General features: G+C 35.3%; 2 long non-coding RNA genes across 3 annotated transcripts; one reads left to right on the top strand and one right to left on the bottom strand.

Annotated features, from left to right (window-relative positions):
- The first annotated feature begins 8,067 nt into the window (after positions 1 to 8,067).
- On the top strand, positions 8,068 to 10,188 carry LOC109048113. The gene is made up of 3 exons (XR_002010898.2): positions 8,068 to 8,215; positions 8,869 to 8,971; positions 9,894 to 10,188. It is a non-coding gene; the product is annotated as an uncharacterized LOC109048113 (long non-coding RNA).
- A 2,572-nt stretch (positions 10,189 to 12,760) lies between these two features.
- On the bottom strand, positions 12,761 to 15,724 carry LOC122148658. Of its 2 annotated transcripts, XR_006162533.1 has the most exons (5): positions 15,712 to 15,724; positions 14,082 to 14,171; positions 13,851 to 13,937; positions 13,171 to 13,298; positions 12,761 to 13,041 (listed from the first exon to the last, which is right to left on the bottom strand). It is a non-coding gene; the product is annotated as an uncharacterized LOC122148658 (long non-coding RNA). The 2 variants fall into 2 exon arrangements; XR_006162532.1 differs by lacking the exon at positions 15,712 to 15,724 and having other exon boundaries at positions 14,082 to 14,238.
- Positions 15,725 to 22,094: the final 6,370 nt, after the last annotated feature.

Genomic DNA, 22,094 nt, shown 5'->3' with positions numbered 1-22,094 from the left:
CTCTCTCTCTCTCTCTCTGAGTCTGTAGCCGATGCAGAAGAATGCACAGCGCGTGTGTGGATGCTGAAGGATGGAGACCTCTAGAGTCTGAAGCGCTCGCACTCTCTGGATGGAGAGGAGCACAGCACATGTGCTCTGAAGCGGATGCAAAAAGCCATAGTGTATGAGCAGCATCTCATCTAGCGTTACTGCATTCAAGTCACGTCTATTATTTTGCGATATGTCACGTTTGAGTAATTATGCCGTTTTATGCCACATCGTATACCAACGCTAAATGGATCTTGAGAAATGTTTCATTTTGAAAAGATCCTGTCATAAAGCGTCTAATAATAATAATGAGAAGACGACGACTCAGGACAGTTCCTGTTAAAAGGCTGTGCATATTTAATACAATTAGAATAAAGCTTATATTTCCCATCACATTTATTTATCATACAGTTATGTGCAAATGGATCTTGCAAAATGCATGGAGATACTTTATTTTAGCATAAAATATCCAAATGTGCTTAATAACAATGATGATGATAAATAAATAAATAACAACTCTTTATTATAATGATGATGAGGAAAATCACTGTTCACTGTATCGCTATTAACATTCTTGTACAGTATTGTACAGTTTTTTTTTTGTTTTTACAAATTATATCAGATATTATATCAAAACATTAAATACAATAAGTAAATAATATGTTCTGAAAGTCTACAAAACAAACAAGAGTAAAGTAATATTTTTACAGGTTATGCAGAACGTATTATATAAAATTTTAATGTATTGTATAACACACACACACACACACACACACACACAGACAGTATTAATTTGGCAAAATATTGCATTGTCATGTTTTTAGGTTCCAGGTCAAAAATTATTGTTGAAATGATATTGTTTCTACTACTATAAAAAAGGTCAAATGTTGTTAAGTATGACCAAATTATTAATGATTATTTGAAACACAGAATGATTGCAGTGGATTATATGGTCCTCATTAAAATATGTAACATCATCATATGGAAAATCTCCATGATCAACACAGTTAGCACCCACATTTCACAATCAGGAGGAGGCTGAAAATAGAAAAGCAATTCAATAAGTCATTAAGTAATCAAGTACTCATTTAGCACAGGAATTTATGCAAAGCAACTTATAGTTCACTTTTTCCCACTAATGACTGGGATCTACCAAACGCTTTTCATGGCTTACTTTTCATCTGTGCATTTTAAGCTACAATAGAAAGTATTTTAACAACACTTTAGTGTGACACCTATTATAGCAAAAGCATTTATTACAAGCATTCATAGAAGTGTGATGCAAATCTCTCCACAGATGTATTTTTGTAATAATATTAATTTCATATTATTTTGTAATAATCAGTTACAGTTCATGAAGCACATAATTAGAAAACTGACTTTTAATAGAATCCAGCTTTGATCAGATGTATTCAGCTAGCTTCCCACACTACCACGTTCCCTTTAAGGCAGTTTGGACTGGTGATTTATTTATTCTGTTTCTATGAGGATTGAGATGGAGGGCTTGAGGAAGAACAGGCTGAGAAAGGGCCGAATGAGAGGAGTAGGCAGTGGTGTGCATGACTCAAGTCACAGAGAAACACTGGCCAAAGAAAGCAACTAACCAGCACTGCAAGAGGCCTGAACTTCCTCATCTGAACTACACATATATACACCCACATAAACATATGAGTACACACATGGTTGTTTTCTTTGTTGGTTGCTGCTCTCCACTCTTATGTTTATCATTAGGAAGTTCAGTGTAGTTCAATGTATTTCAAAGCTGAAAACATGGTAAACAGAAGCATTTAACTAGGAGTTCAATTGTGTATATATATATATATATATATATATATATATATATACACATACATACACACACACACACACATACCCACACACACATAAATATATAAATATATATATATATATATATATATATATAATATATATATCTATATATACAATGAACTTCTAGTTAAATCCTTCTGATTACCATGTTTTCAGCTTTCAGATTTAGAAACTGGATTCTTTTGTATTTTTTCTACTTCAGTCCTATTCTGTCCTAATTGAGAATCTCAGTGTTTCTGTGCCAGATAAACACTACTAAAATGAGTACCTTTAATTTGGAATACTTGCCATTTTTAACGTGTAATTAGCTACTGACTTGAATCTGTGACTGTCAAATATGTATTTATTTATTATTATTATTATTTTTTTTTTTTTCCCAGAGCAAAGTGATTGCAAATGAACTGCATTATTACTAGACGCATAAGATGGAGCACAGCATCACTAATGAAGACCTAATGTCCAGCTGCATTCAAAAAACTACTCTAAAACACATATGAACAACTCAAGGGCTAACACAAACCAACACATCTTGGGTTATCCTGCCTCAAGGAAAAGCAGCGACACAGAAAATGAAAATGTTGCAAGACTTAAAATGGAGGAGCTCTATGAGGCTGTTGGGTGGTTTGGCCTTTGCACTTGATGCAGCATCTGAATGCAGATGGTCTCACAGATGGTTGATATTTATATCGCAGGTCCCAAAAACCCATCCGGGTGGAAAGAGCTTTTTTAAAAACCGATTGGTTTGGAATACAATGTGCCACAGTGAACATTGACTCCGGCCTTCTGTCTATCTAAAAAAAACATGCAAGATGACTTGTGAGTGTACATTTCTGTGTGTTGAGGCTGAGGAGAAGACTCTTTCCATGCATGAAAATATAATCTGTCCTAAGTGCAACGGGAATGATTTTTTAAAAAGTCCCAGGCATCTGTTTTAGTTTAGATGCCTTTTCCTTACATGCAACGAGCGGCTTCACAATGCTAATTGCGAGTTGTGTGCGTACTGTCAGCATCCAGTCGTGCCGCTGCCAAGACCTCCTGTCTCCTCCAGCACACACACACCTCTCTCCGTGACATCTTTCAGAGAAGTGTGAGCATTATTCTGACAAGAAAACCGAAAAGAGACACATTTGCACTGAGGGAAGGAGAACGCATGTCTTTGGTGACCTCTGGGATGGAGACAAAGTTAAAAGGCTTCTGAAGAAACAATACAGACTCAAAAGCCTGCAGAAGTCTATTTTTAGGCACTACTGGGATCTTTCAGCTTCAGAAATTCACGGCTCATAGATCTTTTATAATTAAATGAACAGGTGGCCTTCTGAGATTTATGGACAGAGGCTCAAGGCCTCAGTGGCCACATGGCTTATTGATCCGCATCATTTTGTTTGTTTATGGATCAGCAAAGCGCATTCCCGTTCATTTTAATAGAGCAGGGTCTGGGTCACCGCGCATTTGCATTCCAGCACCTTTTAATCTAATTTAAAATTAACTACATTTCAAATAATTTTATGTATCAGTATACTTCATTTAGGGGAGAGGACATTTTAAATGCAACCCAAAAGTTATTTTATTAAAAACAACACAAAAAGCGGTAAATGTGCATGTTGCACAATTAGACTTTGCCGTGAGAATAATATGCATCATAACACATGGTTTAAATATTTTAAAATAAATACACGGTCACAGATTTATATCATAACAATATAATGCTGTATAATAAAACCTTAGACCTTTTCTAATGATTTATAGTTATAGGCCCCACCACGTCAACAAGTCAAAAATAAATAAATAAATAATAAAATAAAATAAATAAATAAACAATAATAATAATTAATTTTTTTCAGAGACCTTTTATATTGTTATTTTGTTTTGTTGTTACTTTATTATTACATTTATACTTAAATGATCTTATTATTTTAGAATGAAATAGTATTATTGCTGTATATTTCTTTTTTGTTTAATTATTTGATTTTTTATTTTATAAAAATAACATTATACATAATAACATTTTTATTATATTTTATATATAACTGTATATAGTATATATAACTGTATATAGTTTTAATAATATAAAATCCATTTTTGTTTTATGAAACTTGATTTAATACACAAACCACACACACACACACACACACACACGCACGCACTCACACACACCTTTGTTTATAAATGCAAAAAATATAATTTAATATTAGTATATATAGTTGATAAATCTCAATTTACAAAAATAAGAATTTTAGATCTTGAAGTAGTGATGAGCACAAGAGAAAACAAATGTTTTATTTTTATGGGGGATCATCAACTTTAAATCTGACTTTGATGCAAAAAAGATGAGTAGAAACGTCAGATCTATTCTATTACAGACACACAGACATCAAAGATCCACCTTGTGCTTTCATTTCCTTTTATTCAGGGCTGATTCCCATTACTACACGAAGAGAGAGAAAGAGTCCGGGAGGCTGAAACTCATGATGATAAGGAGAAAGGAAGGAAAGATGTCCCAGCACATGAAGCATGAGAAATAGACCACAGCTATCAAACAGAAAAGACATGTCAAATAAAATGTTAGAAGGTTTAGACACACTGCCAGACTTTGTTTTTATTTCTGATGTACAGCAAATAAAGATATCGTGAATAAGAAGCAGAAGAAAAGAAGCATATTATACTTATTTTAAAGAACTTAATAATATTCATGTATATCAAACCACTATATCATATTCAGTGTACTCACTATGCCTCTGTATTATTCATAAAGTGTTATCCACATCCTATTTGAAACAGAATTAGGTGAATATTCATGTAGTTCATGAGCATCTTCTCCTCCAGCTTCTTGTTTGCACTCTCTTTACATTCTGATGGTGAACAGCCTGCTTCGGCACGCTGAGACAACAGAGACACTAATAAGATGAGATCAACTGAGACTGTGGCCAAATTGAGTTAGTTGAAGACCCTCCACCAGCCCTGACCAGATGCAAACCAATGCTCTTCCCGTCCTCTGTAGATGTCCTGTAGGAGTTCATCCACGAGTAGATTAATCACAGCCAATAACATTCAGGATTCCAACCCTAACACCCCAACCCTGCTCAAATAAACCCAGCGAATGGGGGTAATTGGGAAAATGGAAGCTTTTATTCCTATATGAGGACTTTAGAGCAGCAGCGGCGGTAGGCTGCACAGCTACTTTATTGAACCAAATGAGTGACTAAATTAATTAGCTCATTAGCCTCGGATTTAGATGCAAATTGAACACATTGATTCCTTAGCTGGTGTGTTGATAAGGTAAAGAGTTGAAGAGAATTCTGCCAAATCCTCTTTCAGTTATAAAGCTGACTTTTATGAATACGTTTCCTGATGGGAGCGACCCTGCTTATGTTAATTAAAATGTGTTAATCTCTGAATCACAGATGGCTGTTGACGTAGAGAATTTACGGTTTTGACCAACTCTTAAAAAAGAAAGTTCCATCAAGTGGCTTTTGCAGAAGAGAAACTTTTATTTCTTTAAAATAACTGTTTTTCTTATAGTGTGAGGAACATTTTAAGAATCTGAAGAACCTTTCTCCACTAAAGGTTGGCATTGATGGAACCTTTAACATCCATGAAACCTTTCCATTGCACAAAAGGTTCTTTATCACTCAAAAAAAAAAAAAAAAGAAAAAAAGAAAAAAGAAAAAAAAGAAAGAAAAACGATACTGTTCAGTTATTAATATATATATATAATCATTTTCATTTAACACCATTGTATCATGTTTTGTCATTCAAACAATTGCATTGTGTTAAACTGGCTTGAAACAGTTGCGTTTTAATTCAACTCAATATTTTCATCTTGAAAGAACATGTTTCAATTAAGTAGGCCAAAAATAACATTTGATTCTTGTTCGAGTTACTTAAGTAAATTAAGTTAACACAATTGACAAAAACAACTGTATTTAATTCATGTGAGTTAAGAGTACAAAAATGATTTTAGTTGTGTAACTAGGAACATGACTTCCCCTTCCCATCATGCTTTGCACAGGGCTGGATAGGGAAGGTAAATGTTGAAATAAAATGTTATTTATTTATTTATTTATTTTATTATTATTATTATTTTTTTAATCAAAGTGATAAAAATGGGATTTGTTAATGCTTTTTATGTTTGTATTTAAAAGAGTTTCTGGTATGTGTTTTAGGGGTTACCACTGTGGTGTAGAGAAAGTGCGTGGGTTGAGGACCTGCTAAAGAATTAAAGTTGTTTTGATAGATAGATAGATAGATAGATAGATAGATAGATAGATAGATAGATAGATAGATAGATAGATAGATAGATAGATAGATAGATGACATCTGTAAAAATGGTCTTGAATGCATTCATTAAATGAACTAATCAATTAATCTGGACTGCTTTTTTTAATTTTTGTTTGATACTAATTTTAGGATAATTGAACTTAATTTAGGACAAAATTAAGAATGCTAACCTGATTCAACTAAATGGCATATTTTTATCCTTGTGTAATAAACTTAGCTTTATACTGAAATAAATGATGTTAATTAAATGCAACATAACCCAGTTGGAACCTGTTTATATAAAAAGTTAAGTAAATCCATATCATTTTTAGTGGAAAAAATATTATTTAGATTATTAAAAAGTTCTTCACACTGAGAAAAAAAAAATGATTCTTTTAAGATCCGATGACTGAAATGTTCTTTGGGAAACCAAGACATGGGAACCTTTGTTTTTAAGACTGTATGAAGAACCTTTTGTGTAATGGAAAGGTTCCATGGATGTTAAAGGTTGTTCATGGAACCATAGATGCCAATAAAGAACCTTTATTTTTAAGAGTGAACTATGTGGGATTGCAGAAGGATGGAAAAACCTCTAAATCAACAAGTCTGCACTGGAGGGCAAGCTTGAGCACAACCAATCGCAGTCATGTCATGAATCAAATGGCTAAATGAACCATCCAGCCTTGACCAGAGAGTAAGGTGTCTGTGATTTACACACTAAAAAATAAAACCAGTCAAATCATTTGACTGAAACTGAAGAAAACATTCCGAACAACACAGTCTCACTCCCTACTCGTCAAATGTCTGACGCATGGTCAAGGGACCCTGGCGTCACTTTTTAACGCACTGGGTATACCTTTGGCGTCATTTTTTCAACGTGCAGGGTAGTCCGATAGACTTCTATAGAACTCAACAGTGTTGAAATTTGACGTCTTGGGTCAGCACACCCGCAACCCGTTGTCTGCCTTGTATGGGTGGAGACTACAATAAATAAAAATAAAAAGGAATAGGCTACAAAAAAAGGATCTATGCCAGGGCGAGCAAATGGCGTCCCCCAGATCATTTTTATCTGGCCCTCCAACTGGTTTTTGATGTTTAAAAACCCTCTCAATCTGATATCAAAGTGCCCTCTGCGCAAAGGTTTAGCGCGTTCATCAGCGGTGAGTTTAACAACACTCAACTGCAGGTAAAACGGCATTCAGAGGTGAGTTTGACCAAAGCAACGCTCAACTGCAGGTAAAAGCATTAAAATGTGAGTTTAACAACGCTCCAAGGCGCGTGCAAGTAAGCAGTTTAAGCGTTTTTATTACAACCCCATTCTCACTCCTAAAGCGCCAAAAACTGACGCCTCTAGCGTCACTATGAAGACGCCAAAGGCGCCCCTCGGCGTCGCTATATCGACGCACTAGGACCATAGACTGTAAAAAAATATGGACGTAGTATCCGTGACGTCACCCATAGACTTCTCAATAGCGGTTTTGAAGCTCAAAGTGTGCAGAGCGGGCTGTCACCATCTTGGCAGCGCGTCACCGTGCGACTCTCCCGGATAATCGAAAATGGGCAAAAAGGCAGGAGCTGGTTGCTGAAGCCACGCCCACCTAGCGCGACGGCATTGTCAGCAGCGGCAATCCACCTGTCACTCAAGTGACCACGCCCTTAATTATGCAGAACTTTAAGGCTTAATATAATTTAAATGGATAAGTTATAAAAAAAATTCATTCCCATCACAGTTGTCATGAAGGGCAAAATAAGCTATATAGACCAAAAATCATTTTTTTAACCAGGCTGTAAACGTGTTTTTTTCTGCTGTAAAGTTGGGCATTTTAACATGGGGAGTCTATGGGACTGACTCCCTTTTGCAGCCAGCCTCAAGCGGCCAGTTGACGAATTACAGTTTTAGTCACTTCCTTATTGGCTTCACGAGAGAGAGCGCGAGGTTGCCGCTCGACTAGGACCTACATTGCTTTAAGTGGGAAACTTTTGGCGTCAGTACTCAGACGCGAAGGGCATGAGATGTTTATCGCTATGAAATCACGTTCAAGAAGTCTCATTCAGCGCACATCGCGATATTTGCCATCAGTTTACATGTGCCACAGGTTGGGTGAGTAGTCGTAAATACGCTGATTTAATGCCTGTTATAAAATGTATTCCGTCTTCTTTATTAATCAGAATAGCGCTGTATGTTTACTCGCTGTATTATATCGGTCATCCGAGGCTGTCTTTGAGTTTCATTGCGTTTAACTAAATGAACACAGCTGCTAACTAGAGTGATTAAACTCTATCTGTCACGTGACGTGCCATAGACCTTCGATCCGTTTTATATTCATATCAGGTTCAAAGATGTAAGTTGTATTTGTAGTAAAATCATGGTAACCACGACACGTACAATAGTAACAAATGAAATTTGAAGTTAAAAACCCAGGAACGGGACATTTACCATGTTTTTACCCACAGTAACTGTAGTTTTACTATGGTATAGTAATAGCACAATAATCACCAAACTAACTATGGTTGTACAACTGTAATGGTAGTGTTTTGATGTGCTTTTATATGACAGATATCACAGTAATCACATTTACTGCACCATGTTTTAATACCTTTTTTTATGTAAATACAAAAAAAGTAAATAAATAAAGGACACATATTTTTTCCCATCTTGCAGTTCAATCATATCAGTTTATATCTTAAATATTTATATTTAAAATTCTGTCCCCCCCCCCCCTTTTTTTATTCTTTTTATTTATTTATTTTTAGCTGAAAAGACATGAAGGAAGCAGTCAGCCCAGTCGTGTTTGTGGAGAGGTATTCCTTCAGAAATGGAGAAGACAGAAAGCTGCGGAGGCACACATTTGCAGCAGTAAGTCTGTGTTAGTTTTACCTTTTTATCAAACTGCTGTTATAATTTGCACAGCATTTGGTTGTTTCTTAAACTTTTGCACTGTCCAAATACCCACACTTGCCATCTTTGCACTTGACCACTTGATTACTTATCTGACATATGTCCTGTATTTGGCCCAAGTGTTCGAGTGAGCATGAAGACCACAAGTGTGTGTCGAACTTTTCATGACCTGATGGCAGTGTTTCCCAATCCTGGTCCTGGAGAACCCCAACACTGCATGGTTTTGGTGTCTCTCTTGTCTGACACACACTTCTGAAGTCTTGGAGTCTTCACTGATGAGCTGATGAGTTGAATCAGGTGTGTTTGAAGAGGGAGACATCTCAAATGTGCAGTGTTGGGGTTCTCCAGCACCAGGATTGGGAACCACTGCCTTATGGGACACATTTAAGTGTTTACAGAGATTTTTTTAAATTATTTTTTTAGTTTCAACTTTGCATTTTAAAATAAACTTCTAAATGTCTTTTCAATAGTTCCTATTAAAGATGACAATTTAATTTGTGGTGCTTCTAATTAAGTGATAAAAAAGCAATTGCAAATGATGTACAAAATAAATATACTTTTCTGTGCACCAAGAAACCGTGCAACACTTTGTTTTACTACCAAATTATTTTCAATATCTAATTATTATTATTATTAATATTTCACATACATTGGAAAGGTTTCCGTGACCAGATCAATTACACTACTGATAACAGTCCTTTAAGCATGTAATCATTTTTAAAATAATTCGTATGAATATAGCTTGCTATTACTGACTTGCTTTTAATAATAGATGCATTTAACATTTAATTATACAGCATCTTTACAGAGGCTGCTTTTATGGTCTAAAAGAAAAAGTTGCATGTAATGTAATAATATTTCCTTCCTTTCTGTCTTACAGGATTGTTTGCAGATAACGCTGTACTTCTCCATCATGCACAAGGACTCACCTCTTTAACTCTTTATCCCCCACACACACAGAAATGGTCCCTGGATCAGTGTTTAGACTTTGCAGTGGTTTGATTTTTGCAGAAAATGCAACTTTGTTTTAGTTATAAGCTTATAATGAATACATTTTGACCTTCCAGCAGCCCATATACTGTATACAGAACCAGTGATGAAAACAATAGTTGAAAATAGTATTTTCGTATTGATAAAGCATTGTGTTCTCTTTTTCAAGCTTCATACAGTAAACTTTACTTATGGTGCTTTTATAATAAAAAAGCATCAGTTCTCATCAGGAGTTTTAGTAAAAGACATATTCATGCACAGCCATCCCCTAGTTCCAGTCATGAAGTGAATGATGTTATTTTCAAAGTTATATTTCTGCATTTTTATGTAGCAGGTGTTTGTTTTCCTGAACACTTTATTTTTCTTCCATTGTTCGGACAATCAATGTTTTATTTGATGCTGTGCTGATAGAGTTCTTATAGATAATATTGCACACTTGACATGCATGTCTTCATGGTGTTATTTTCTGAGTTTGAAACAGTGTGTTGAATCACTTTTTGGTCAATTTAACTTTTAAGAAAATTGATTTTTCCAGTGTTCTCTGAAAGACTGTATCTGTATATACTGTATTTACTGTTTTGTTTTTTAATAAAGTATTTGCATAATGAAAATAGTTAACGTTTACAACATAACTGCCTTTTTATTCTTCATAGTGGCAAAAACGAGCTTGGTGACAGAGGATGCAGTGCAGTAATTTGGGCATTTTGTCTTTGAATTAGGTTTTTTCTTTCTGTTTTTTATTGCTAGAGTTCAAATGTTAGAGCATGGCAAATCACAGAAACACAAAAGTGAATAATTTTATAACTTTAAAACACAACGTAACATACTATGTAAATGTTAGAAGCTCATCATTTGATTAGTAAATGCACTTGTCTTTGGACAAAAAAAAAAAAAAAGATATTTAACGAGAGGAATCGGTTAGATGGGATCCAACTGCGACTGCTGGGCATGTGCACATCAATATTGGCCAATTTTTGTCAAGCTGAACAACAATAATTAGAGCATTTGCATTATTGTTGGAGGAAGGTGTAGACGTTAATAAAACACAATCTAATAGGTAGCAAATTTGATTGATTGTTAACCAATCTATCCCTTCAGCCGAAAAACGGGAAGACATTTGTTATAAATGACCATAAATGGTTAAGGAAGTGTGACGCCGCTGTTCAGCTTTGATATCATTGGCTGTGAATTTCTCTTGTCACCGCACGACTGTCTGTGGTTGGACTATCTTTTAAACCCATATTAAACAGCGCATCATGTTAAAAAAGTATATTTTGCTGCTATTATCACATTAGTAATAGATCAAGTCAACAATTAAGGGTTTGCTATGTTGAGAAAAATTACCTCTTTAGCGAGATCCTAACCCTAACCCTAAGCATAACTTCAATGAACTACAAAGAAAAGCGCCAAGTTTTCCCTTTCCATAGATAGAACGACAGAGGCTTGTGGGTAATGTAGTTTAAAACTTATTATTAACGAAATGAAATAAATAATACATTTCATGGAAAACTGGATATCTAAATATTTTCATTGTGTAAACCTCTATGATATAATTGAAAGACAGAGTGAAATTTGGTATTTTACAGTGAGCAATATTTAAAACGCCCTTTATGACACCTTTCCATTTATTTCTGAAAAACTGTGCCCAACATTATTTTATCAGCATAGCATAAATAGTAATCCTGCCTATTTTCTCTTTGATTCGTTAATTGGACTCTGATTTACAGCCATTTGAAATGTACAGTTTTTGGGCTCTTCCGGGGGGTGCTACTGGGCCCCTGGGGGTAGAAGGACAGTAAAACCTACATATATGTATTCTCTTCATAATGGACAACAAACTGAGCTGAGTCACATTTATATCTGACAGTTTTCATAGTCCACCCTTTTCTATTCTTACATCATGGCTAGTGTAGCTTTTGACAGGACATTGTGAGGCCATCTGATGAAACATGGAAAAATTAGAAAGAAATTATTTAATAATAAAAATAATAGATTATTTCTTTTATTTTTGAAGTAAACGGCAATAAATATAATGGATGAACCTGCAACAACTTGCCGTTATCTATTCCCCGCTGTTAAGCAGTAATCAAGGACAATTTATACATATTGTGATACTTCACTATTACACAAGGACAAATTCATGCAGTACTAAGAATACTATATATATATATATATATATATATATATATATATATATATATAAACTAATTAGCAAAAATCAGTGTAAAAAATGTCGTCCTCACCCCCTTATCTTGCTCCTCATGTGCTGGACATCAGTAATGTGAATGCTCTTGGTTTTAATGCAGTACAAGGTCCACGTTGATTATTCCTGCTACATTCTCAGTTATCCCTCAAGTGTTTGTAACAATAAAGCAAATGGCACCATCTTTTAATGCAAAATAATTCATCTTGTAACTCCCTTTATTTCACCAAAAAATGGCATATTTGTTACTAAATATATACAATAATAACTTTCTGGTGTATTGTTGTTCCAGATGTCATTAATCTGATCAAAAATGTTTATGTCTTAAGTAAAAATAATTCCGGTAATTAATAACGTAGTTTTTCCAAGTATAAAATAAACACATATGAGCCTACCTAGTAAAATTATGTATTTACCAAAAATTTTCAATACACAATATTCATCATATTAATTTTATTGAAGCATAGACTATAAAGTTGATAAAGTAGCATCAAGACAAATAAGATTCAAGGAAAATAATAATGGATCATCAAAAATTCATTAAAATCATAAATTAATCAGTTCACACAGATGAGTAATGAAATGTCCTTAAAAGTCACACAATCCCATCCAGGCAACTGTGATACAGATCATGTGATACATATAAGACATGTGATACTGTTTCAGAAAATAATGATTCCTTATCATCACATCTAAACTGGTTTCATTTCCCCATCGTGATCTTCTCGTGTCTGTAAACAGTGTGTGGTTGATATCCAGCACTGATCTGGTGTAGCTTTTTCTCAGCCAGAGGATCTCTCAGTCCTAACATCCCATTTTCAGACAGTTCCCAGACCTGGTCAAAGTAAAACAAAAAACACAAACAATCCAGATGAAGTTGTTTAATGGACAGTCAGACAGTTTAATGTTCTGTGTGATTTTAGCAGTGTGAGCAACTATGACCCTTGAAGTACTGGACACATACCATTCTTCAAGCTGTTTTAAGACCTTTTGAGAAGCTTTTTCTTTGAAGACAATTTACCACATCCTCTTCTTTCATTCCTTTCAAGACCATCACTTGGTCAAAACCCCTCATTTGGCTGATGAGATCATCTGTACAAAGTAAAATTGTTAAAATACTGCAATAAACAATTTCATTATGCAAGAATTAAGAAAACGTTACAGAGGCAAAGGACTTGCTCTTGAGACACCCCTTAGCATGTGACTGAAGTTTTTGCCTCTAGAATTCATCTATTGTTGCAGTAAATCTCTAGAATCTCCTCTAGAATCTTTCTCCGAAGTTCATGACTTCTCACAAATGTGTTTTAGTCTGTGCAGTGTAAGGCCTTGCTTCAAACCAATCAACTATCAATCCACAATTTATAACACAACATTTACAAAACAATGAAATAATGTAAACCACTTTTATAAACATTGTATGCTTTTATTTAAGAAAAACAGGTGGTGTTTTTTAAAAACTTAAGATTAAAAATGTTCCAGTCACACTTTGCTAACATGCTATAATTGTAATAGTTGTATCAAAAAAAAAAAAAAAAAAAAAAAACCTATTAGAAAGAATAATCAAGGCTGACATGAACAGTCCTGTGAGAGATCATCATAAAGTGCTGTAACACATAACACAGCATTGCTTCAATACACACATACCAGTGGACAGCTTTCTGTCTTCGTTTGGGCACAAGATGGCCGTCTTCATTCCTCATCCTGAACAAATAATTTCCTTGATCTTCTCTTCTGTAAAACAAGATAATCTCTACTTACTCTGTGTGCAATTAATATTGCTCATTAAAACATATCATTAAATTCATTTAAAATAAGATTCAGACTAGAGCATTTGATGAGTAAATGTTGATTCAAAAATATTCGAAACAAATGTACCTGGAAAGGGCTGATCATGGCAAGATTCGCTGAGAGCAAGGTTTGTGAGGGTTGGCTCTTAAAAGATCTGTTGAGCTCGATGTTGTAGACCTGAAAAAGAAGAACAGCATTATCTGCAAGCAATCCTGTAAGACAGAAAGGAAGGAAATATTATTACATTACATGCAATTATATACATTACAGTGGGGGGGGTTTTAGACCATGACAGCAGCCTCTGCAAAGATGCTGTATAATTAAATGTTAAATGCATCCATTATTAAAAGCAAGTTCATATGAATTCTTTTAAAATGATTACATGCTTTCCCAGGACTGTTATCAGTAGTGTAATTGATCTGGTTCTGACAAATTAATCAAAGATTTGATATATCACGTGACACATCAAACTAGCATTTCCACTTGTGGAAACATAAATGACGAGGTGCAGAGAGATATCATGTATAGTTGGAACATAAACTGATGGGGCTTATTTGAAGTACCGGTAATTTATTAAGAAGCCAATGGACAATAAAACTTTCTGACTGTTTGGGGCATTTGACTGCTTTCCAAGAAGAGCGCAACTGATTTAGCAATATTGTGATAGTGTCAGATGAGATTGTCCTGGGGCTTGTACAATATCATACAAGTGTTAAACTGAATTACTGAATTATTAAGACTTTGATGTGTGACTATGTTTAGAGTTCTTACTAATGGGGCATTTTTAATAATTTTACCCTGTCCAAATACCCACACTTGCGGTCTTGGCCACTTGAGAGCGTGTGTACGTGACAGTGTGTGCACAAGTCTTAATAATGCCAAAGCGCAGTGCCCTTAACGCACACTATCTCCAATACTGCTCCGAAACGCTATACCAGGCTTAGTGTATCCCATCATGCTTTGGAATAAATTGTCAGACTTTTTGCAGAGATCTCACGAGGGGTCACGGAAACCTTTCCAATGTATGTGAAATATTAATAATAATAATAATTAGATATTGAAAATAATTTGGTAGTAAAACAAAGTGTTGCACGGTTTCTTGGTGCACAGAAAAGTATATTTATTTTGTACATCATTTGCAATTGCTTTTTTATCACTTAATTAGAAGCACCACAAATTAAATTGTCATCTTTAATAGGAACTATTGAAAAGACATTTAGAAGTTTATTTTAAAATGCAAAGTTGAAACTAAAAAAAAAAAAAAAAAATCTCTGTAAACACTTAAATGTGTCCCATAAGGCAGTGGTTCCCAATCCTGGTGCTGGAGAACCCCAACACTGCACATTTGAGATGTCTCCCTCTTCAACCCACACCCTGATTCAACTCATCAGCTCATCAGTGAAGACTCCAAGACTTCAAAAGTGTGTGTCAGACAAGAGAGACACCAAAACCATGCAGTGTTGGGGTTCTCCAGGACCAGGATTGGGAAAACACTGCCATCAGGTCATGAAAAGTTCGACACACACTTGTGGTCTTCATGCGCACTCGAACACTTGGGCCAAATACAGGAAATATGTCAGATAAGTAATCAAGTGGTCAAGTGCAAAAGACGGCAAGTGTGGGTATTTGGACAGTGCAAAAGTTTAAGGAAACAACAAATGCTGTGCAAATTTATAACAGCAGTTGATAAAAAAGGTAAAACCTAACACAGACTTACTGCTGCAAATGTGTGCCTCCGCAGCTTTCTGTCCTCTCCCATTTCTGAAGGAATACCTATCCACAAACACGACTGGGCTGACTGCTTCCTTCATGTCTTTTTCAGCTAAAAATAAATAAATAAAAAGAATAAAAAGGGGGGGGGGGGGACAGAATTTTAAATATAAATATTTAAGATATAAACTGATATGAATGAACTGCAAGATGGGAAAAAAAATATGTGTCCTTTATTTATTTACTTTTTTTGTATTTACATAAAAAGGTATTAAAACATGGTGCAGTAAATGTGATTACTGTGATATCTGTCATATAAAAGCACATCAAAAACACTACCATTACAGTTGTACAACCATAGTTAGTTTGGTGATTATTGTGCTATTACTATACCATAGTAAAAACTACAGTTACTGTGGTAAAAACATGGTAAATGTCCCGTTCCTGGGTTTTAACTTCAAATTCATTTGCTACTATTGTAAGTGTTGTAGTTACCATGATTTTACTACAAATACAACTTACATCTTTGAACCTGAAATGAATATAAAACGGATCAAAAGTCTATGGCACGTCACGTGACAGATAGAGGTTAATCACCTCAGTTAGCAGCTGTGTTCATTTATTTAAACGCAATGAAACTCAAAGACAGCCGCGGATGACCGATATAATACAGCGATTAAACATACAACGCTAATCTGATTAATAAAGATGACGGAATACATTTTATAACAGGCATTAAAATCAGCGTATTTACGACTACTCACCCAACCTGTGGCACATGTAAACTGATGGCAAATATCGCGATGTGCACTGAATGAGACTTCTTGAACGTGATTTCATAGCGATAAACATCTCATGCCCTTCGCGTCTGAGTACTGACGACAAAAGTTTCCCACTTAAAGCAATGTAGGTCCTAGTGCGTCGATATAGCGACGCCGAGGGGCGCCTTTGGCGTCTTCATAGTGACGCTAGAGGCGTCAGTTTTTGGCGCTTTAGGAGTGAGAATGGGTTGTAATAAAACGCTTAAACTGCTTACTTTGCACGCGCCTTGGAGCGTTGTTAAACTCACATTTTAATGCTTTTACCTGCAGTTGAGCTTTGCTTTGGTCAAACTCACCTCTGAATGCCGTTTTACACTGCAGTTGAGTGTTGTTAAAACTCACCGCTGATGAACGCGCTAAACCCTTTGCGCAGAGGGCACTTTGATATCAGATTGAGAGGGTTTTTAAACATCAAAAACCAGTTGGAGGGCCAGATAAAAATGATCTGGGGGACGCCATTTGCTCGCCCTGGCATAGATCCTTTTTTGTAGCCTATTCCTATTCCTTTTTATTTTTATTTATTGTAGTCTCCACCCATACAAGGCAGACAACGGGTTGCGGTGTGTGCTGAACCAAGACGTCAAATATAAACGCTGCTGAGTTCTATAGAAGTCTATTGGACTAACCTGCACGTTGAAAAATAACGCCAAAGGTATACCCAGTGCGTCAAAAAAGTGACGCCAGGGTCCCTTGACCATGCGTCAGACATTTGACGAGTAGGGAGTGAGACTGTGTTGCTTTGAATAAGAAAATCAAACTTGGCAAAGCCTTTGACTGAAACTGAAGAAAACTGGCCACGAGGCCAATTTAGCTGAAGGAGACAGTGCAGACTGCAGCTGCCTCTGCCCTGAAGCTTTTCTCTGGGGTCATTGGGAATCACCTGTCCATGTCGTCTCTTTCTCACTTAAACTAGCACAGGCAGCACTTTTCTTTACCGGCGTGCCTTAACCATCAGCATGAGCGAGGTTAAAGGTGAGATTGCATTTCTAGAGTTTTGACCCTGTGCACAACGGCAGTGTGATGAGTTTGGCAGAAAGGACCAGCTTTCAATTTATGGAAGTGAAGAAAGATGAGAAGACTCATATCTCCGTGTGTAAAGGGTCATGGTCACTGAGGATTTTAAGATAACTGTGAGGTTATATATATATATATATACACATACTAAATGTCCAACTGGATAAATAGATATACTGTAAAAAATAAATAAATAAATAAATATTTTTTTCAAGTTTACTGTGCTAATATGAGGAGAGCATTACATGTTGATTTTTCACAGTTCTTTTTTTGTATTTCGAATGATGCATTGCATTGTGTTTTATAGATGAAGGAAATTTCCATAAACGTATTATTTCCATAAACATATTTTCTGCCAAGACACTATCCATTTTTCTAAAATTCGTATTATTTTACTTTTTTAATTAATTAATTAATTTTTTTTACAGTGAAAAATGGAAAGAGTTAAGCCAAGCAAAGGCATTCCTTTGACAAGAGATGAGCGACAGCACATCAAAACCTCAACAGGATTAAAAGATACTTTATCTCAAAACACTCACACAACTGCAGAGACTCATTAGACGGGCCTGCAGCATACGATTATACGATTTTACATTCGCTCCTAATGAACGTACAGCAGAGCTGCTGTTTCACAATCCCTCTGTATGCTCAGCTTATTCCTGTGAATAGTGAGCTAAAAATAGGTTTCCTCTAGTCTGGGGTTCAAGGAGCCATGAATTCCTCTCTGAAAACGCAGTCAACAGACAATTAAAAAGGAAAGATTTTGGTGGAAATACCAAAGGTTGCTGGGTCTTTCCAGGCATAGACGATTCTCTAGGTTCGCTATTTAACATTCTCAGCAGCTGTGCGTAGATTATGCTGGGAGTCCACCATCTCCCCACAGGCTTCCAGCACTCACACATTAAAAAAAAATACAAAAATCAATAAATCCACCCTCCCTCACAGACTCTCCTGGAGACTGCATACAGATTATATCCACAGATAAGGCTACATATAAACGATTTGTGACACTTGAATGAGATTCAGCTGACAGGTAATGTGCATGTAATTGGATGTTTCAAAGGCTCTGTGCTGGAAAACAGCATTGGCAGAATTATTTGATGTCGGTTGAATGATAATCACCACATTAGTGCCATCCTAAATGTGTCATATTTCTGTGATATATATATTCGACGGCACTCTGTAACTACAGAACGTGTGACGGATGTCAGATGGGACAATATTGTTAATCCTATTTTGGATTATAACCATTTTGATTCACAATCTCAAGACTCGGACACAAATCTGCCTCTTATTTCGGGCTAACCTTTGGATTCTGGAACCAGTTTCATTTATTATCAAAGTAAATATAGAAACCTCTATAGATTTTCTTCCACAGCAAGGAATTTAGGAGGTTTAACAGCAGTAGTCTTGGTGTTTGGCAGAATGGAGAGGTAAATCAAATCCCTCCGGTCCAAGGCCTCACTCACATGCCATTCTTATTCCTCCATCTTTTACCTTTCATTTCTCTTAATGCTGCAGTATTTTTTGCTCGTTTTCTCTCCTGCATTTCACCCGGAACGCCTCTGAACTTTCTTGATTGAATGTATTTTTTTCCTGTCTAGATAGATCTTAATGCATTTCACCACTCCTTTTTATAAAACTGAAGTCTGACAGTTGTGGCACTTTGCCTCTAAACTCTTAAAAATAATTATTCCAAAAAGGTTTTTTTTTTTTTTTTTTTTTTTTTTTTTTTTTTGCAGCAATGTCATAGAAGAATCATTTTTGGTTCCCCAAAGAACCTTTCAGTGAACAGTTCTTAAAAGAACCATTTTTTCTTAGTGTAAATAATATTTTAATAATTAAATTTCCCCACTTTTGTGTAATGGAAAGATTCTATGGATGCTAAAGGTTCTTTCTGAACCACCAATGCCAACACATAATTATTTTTTATTTTTATTTTATTTTTTAAGTGCATGAGTTGAACATGTCAACTTTGCATGCATGTTTTCCAATCAAACACATAAGGGATATGGCAATAGCAGCTTGGCCCCTAAGTAGGAGAGGGGACTGTGGAGGATAGCGCTTCAGGCTGCATAAATTAAGGCAAGAGCCTTTAAAGACATGCGATGGAGAAAGAAGAGCTTGCAGGCTGAAATCCAGCACTCATTTAAGTGGAGCTCTCCTGCTGGGATCTGAAAGCGCTCTTTGAGAAACTGTTGTAAGAGCTAAGTCTTGTTCTACTTTAATGCTTCTCATGATTTTCCAAAGAAAATTAAAATAACAGCCTGTTAGAAACCAGCCCTTAAATCTGAATTGCAGAGTTGTTTTTGTAGGTCTAATTCTTTACTGCATCACCAAGAGCAGAAGGATGTTTCAGAGATAATTACAAAAATTACAAGTAACACATTGAATTAAACTTGACATTTTGAAACAGAAATGCTGCAACTATTTCCTCTCATATACTCCAACTTCAAAAAATAAAAAAATAAATACATAAATAAATAAATAAATAAAAATAATTAATTACAGTGGTCACCATGGTAACATATATCATGAGTTAATTATTGTATCTAATTATTCTAACTATTTTTTAAAAATAATAAAAAAAAATAAACACATATTAAAAACCACACAGTTAAACAAAAAATTAGCAAAAAAAGTGTAAAAAAGTGTAAACAATGTTATTAAAAAAAATACATATTTGGAGGACTTTTATTCAATTAGTACTATTTCACTACTTATACTTTACATTTTCATGTTAAATTTAATGTTTCACTTGTTCTGTGAAATTTACTAGCAACAATTGTTTCTACATCAGTGTGTGTGTGTGTGTGTGTGTGTGTGTGTGTGTGTGTGTGTGTGTGCGTGTGCGTGTGTGTGCGTTCTGGATAATCCAGTGAATTATATACTTAACAAATAAAATATACTTTATCTCATTTGTACTTCACCAGTTTTTGGGCTCTCAACAACATACTGTATTCTCCCTGTTGTTGTGAAGAGTACTAATATGCCATTTATAGCTCAAAAATATTACTTTATTTTGTACATATATGTATTGTACACATCAAAACTGTTTTTTTCCTGTCCAAACTTCTTCTGATATTGAATTTAGATGCTCACCCCAGGATGGCATCCTAGTAAAGCCACTCAGTACGATGCCTCAGTTGATCCCGCTGAGCCAAAAGCTCCATCAGCCACTCTCAGACACTCACGCTTGGGTTTCATAAAATACAAATGACATCTCCACATGCCAGCAGACACAGTGTTACGAGAGCAGACCACTCTCATTAAACGCTCGCCGTCTCTTTGCTCATTATTCACATCAGGGGAAAGCTGTACTCAGACACTCTGCATGGTGTGTTTAGTCATGTATACTCTAAAACTTTATATATTGGGATAAGCTTGGAGAAACTACTTCTTACAAGTGAGAAATTGCTACTTTGGAGATTTCATTTTAATAACAGGCTCAATGAACTGTGAATGAGTTATTACATTATAAATGAAATATTTGTTTTTGCTGAATACATACAGCACTACCAGTCAAAAGTCTGAAATCATAAAGATTGTTTAAAAAATGTTTTCCAAAGTAGTCTCTTGACCTTACCAAGGCTGCATTTAAAAAAAAAATAATAATAATAAAATAAGGTAAAAAAAAAATAATACTAATAAAAATAGTAATTTTATGAAATATTATTACAATTTGAAAGAAATTTACTCTTTGAATATATTTTATAATGTAATTTATTCCTGTGATCAAAGAAGAATTTTCTGCACAATTGCTCCAGTCTTCAGTGTCACATGATCTTTCAGAAATCATTCTAAAAAGAATACATCAAGCACAAGAAAAAAAAAAAAATGAAATTCTTATGAACTTTCTATTTATCAAAGAATCCTGAAAAAAGTATGACAGTTTCCGCAAAAAAATGAGGCAGCACAGTATGTTTTCAATGATAATAAGTTTGTTTATTTATTTGCAGCAAATCAGCATATTAGAATTGATTTCTGAGGGATCATGTGACACTGAAAACTGGAGTAATGATGCTGAAAATACAGCTTTGCCATCACAGAACATCACATTTAAAAAAAAAAAAAAACATTCACTTGGAAACCATTTACTTTTGATTGTAATAATATTTCACAATATCTCTGTTTTTGATCAAACACATAACTCCTTGGTAAGCATAAAAGTCTTCTTTCAGTAATGTTTGAAAATCACAATGATTCTAAAGTTCTGACCAGCCCCAAAACTGAGAGCACTTAGCTCAGACATCAACAGTGTATTATTGAAGTTATACAAAAATCCTAAAGTGATCTGCTTACAAGCAAAGATCATTTTCATACACAGCCGTCACTCGTTGCAGATTTTCTATATCAATGCAGCCTCCTGTTCACCTGGCACACACACACACACACACACACACACACACACACACACACACACACACACACACACACACACACACACACGCACACACACACACACACACACACAAACGCTGATTTGTGAGCCTGCTAGGTGAGTCCTGGCCCTGTGCCAGCAATGCAATCTCCCTCCAGCCTGGCTGAAGACTTC

This window comes from Cyprinus carpio, chromosome A18, assembly GCF_018340385.1.
Source record: "Cyprinus carpio isolate SPL01 chromosome A18, ASM1834038v1, whole genome shotgun sequence".
NCBI lineage: Eukaryota > Metazoa > Chordata > Actinopteri > Cypriniformes > Cyprinidae > Cyprinus > Cyprinus carpio.
The sequence above is the reverse complement of the archived record's forward strand: the minus strand, read 5'-3'. Positions and strand labels throughout refer to the sequence as shown.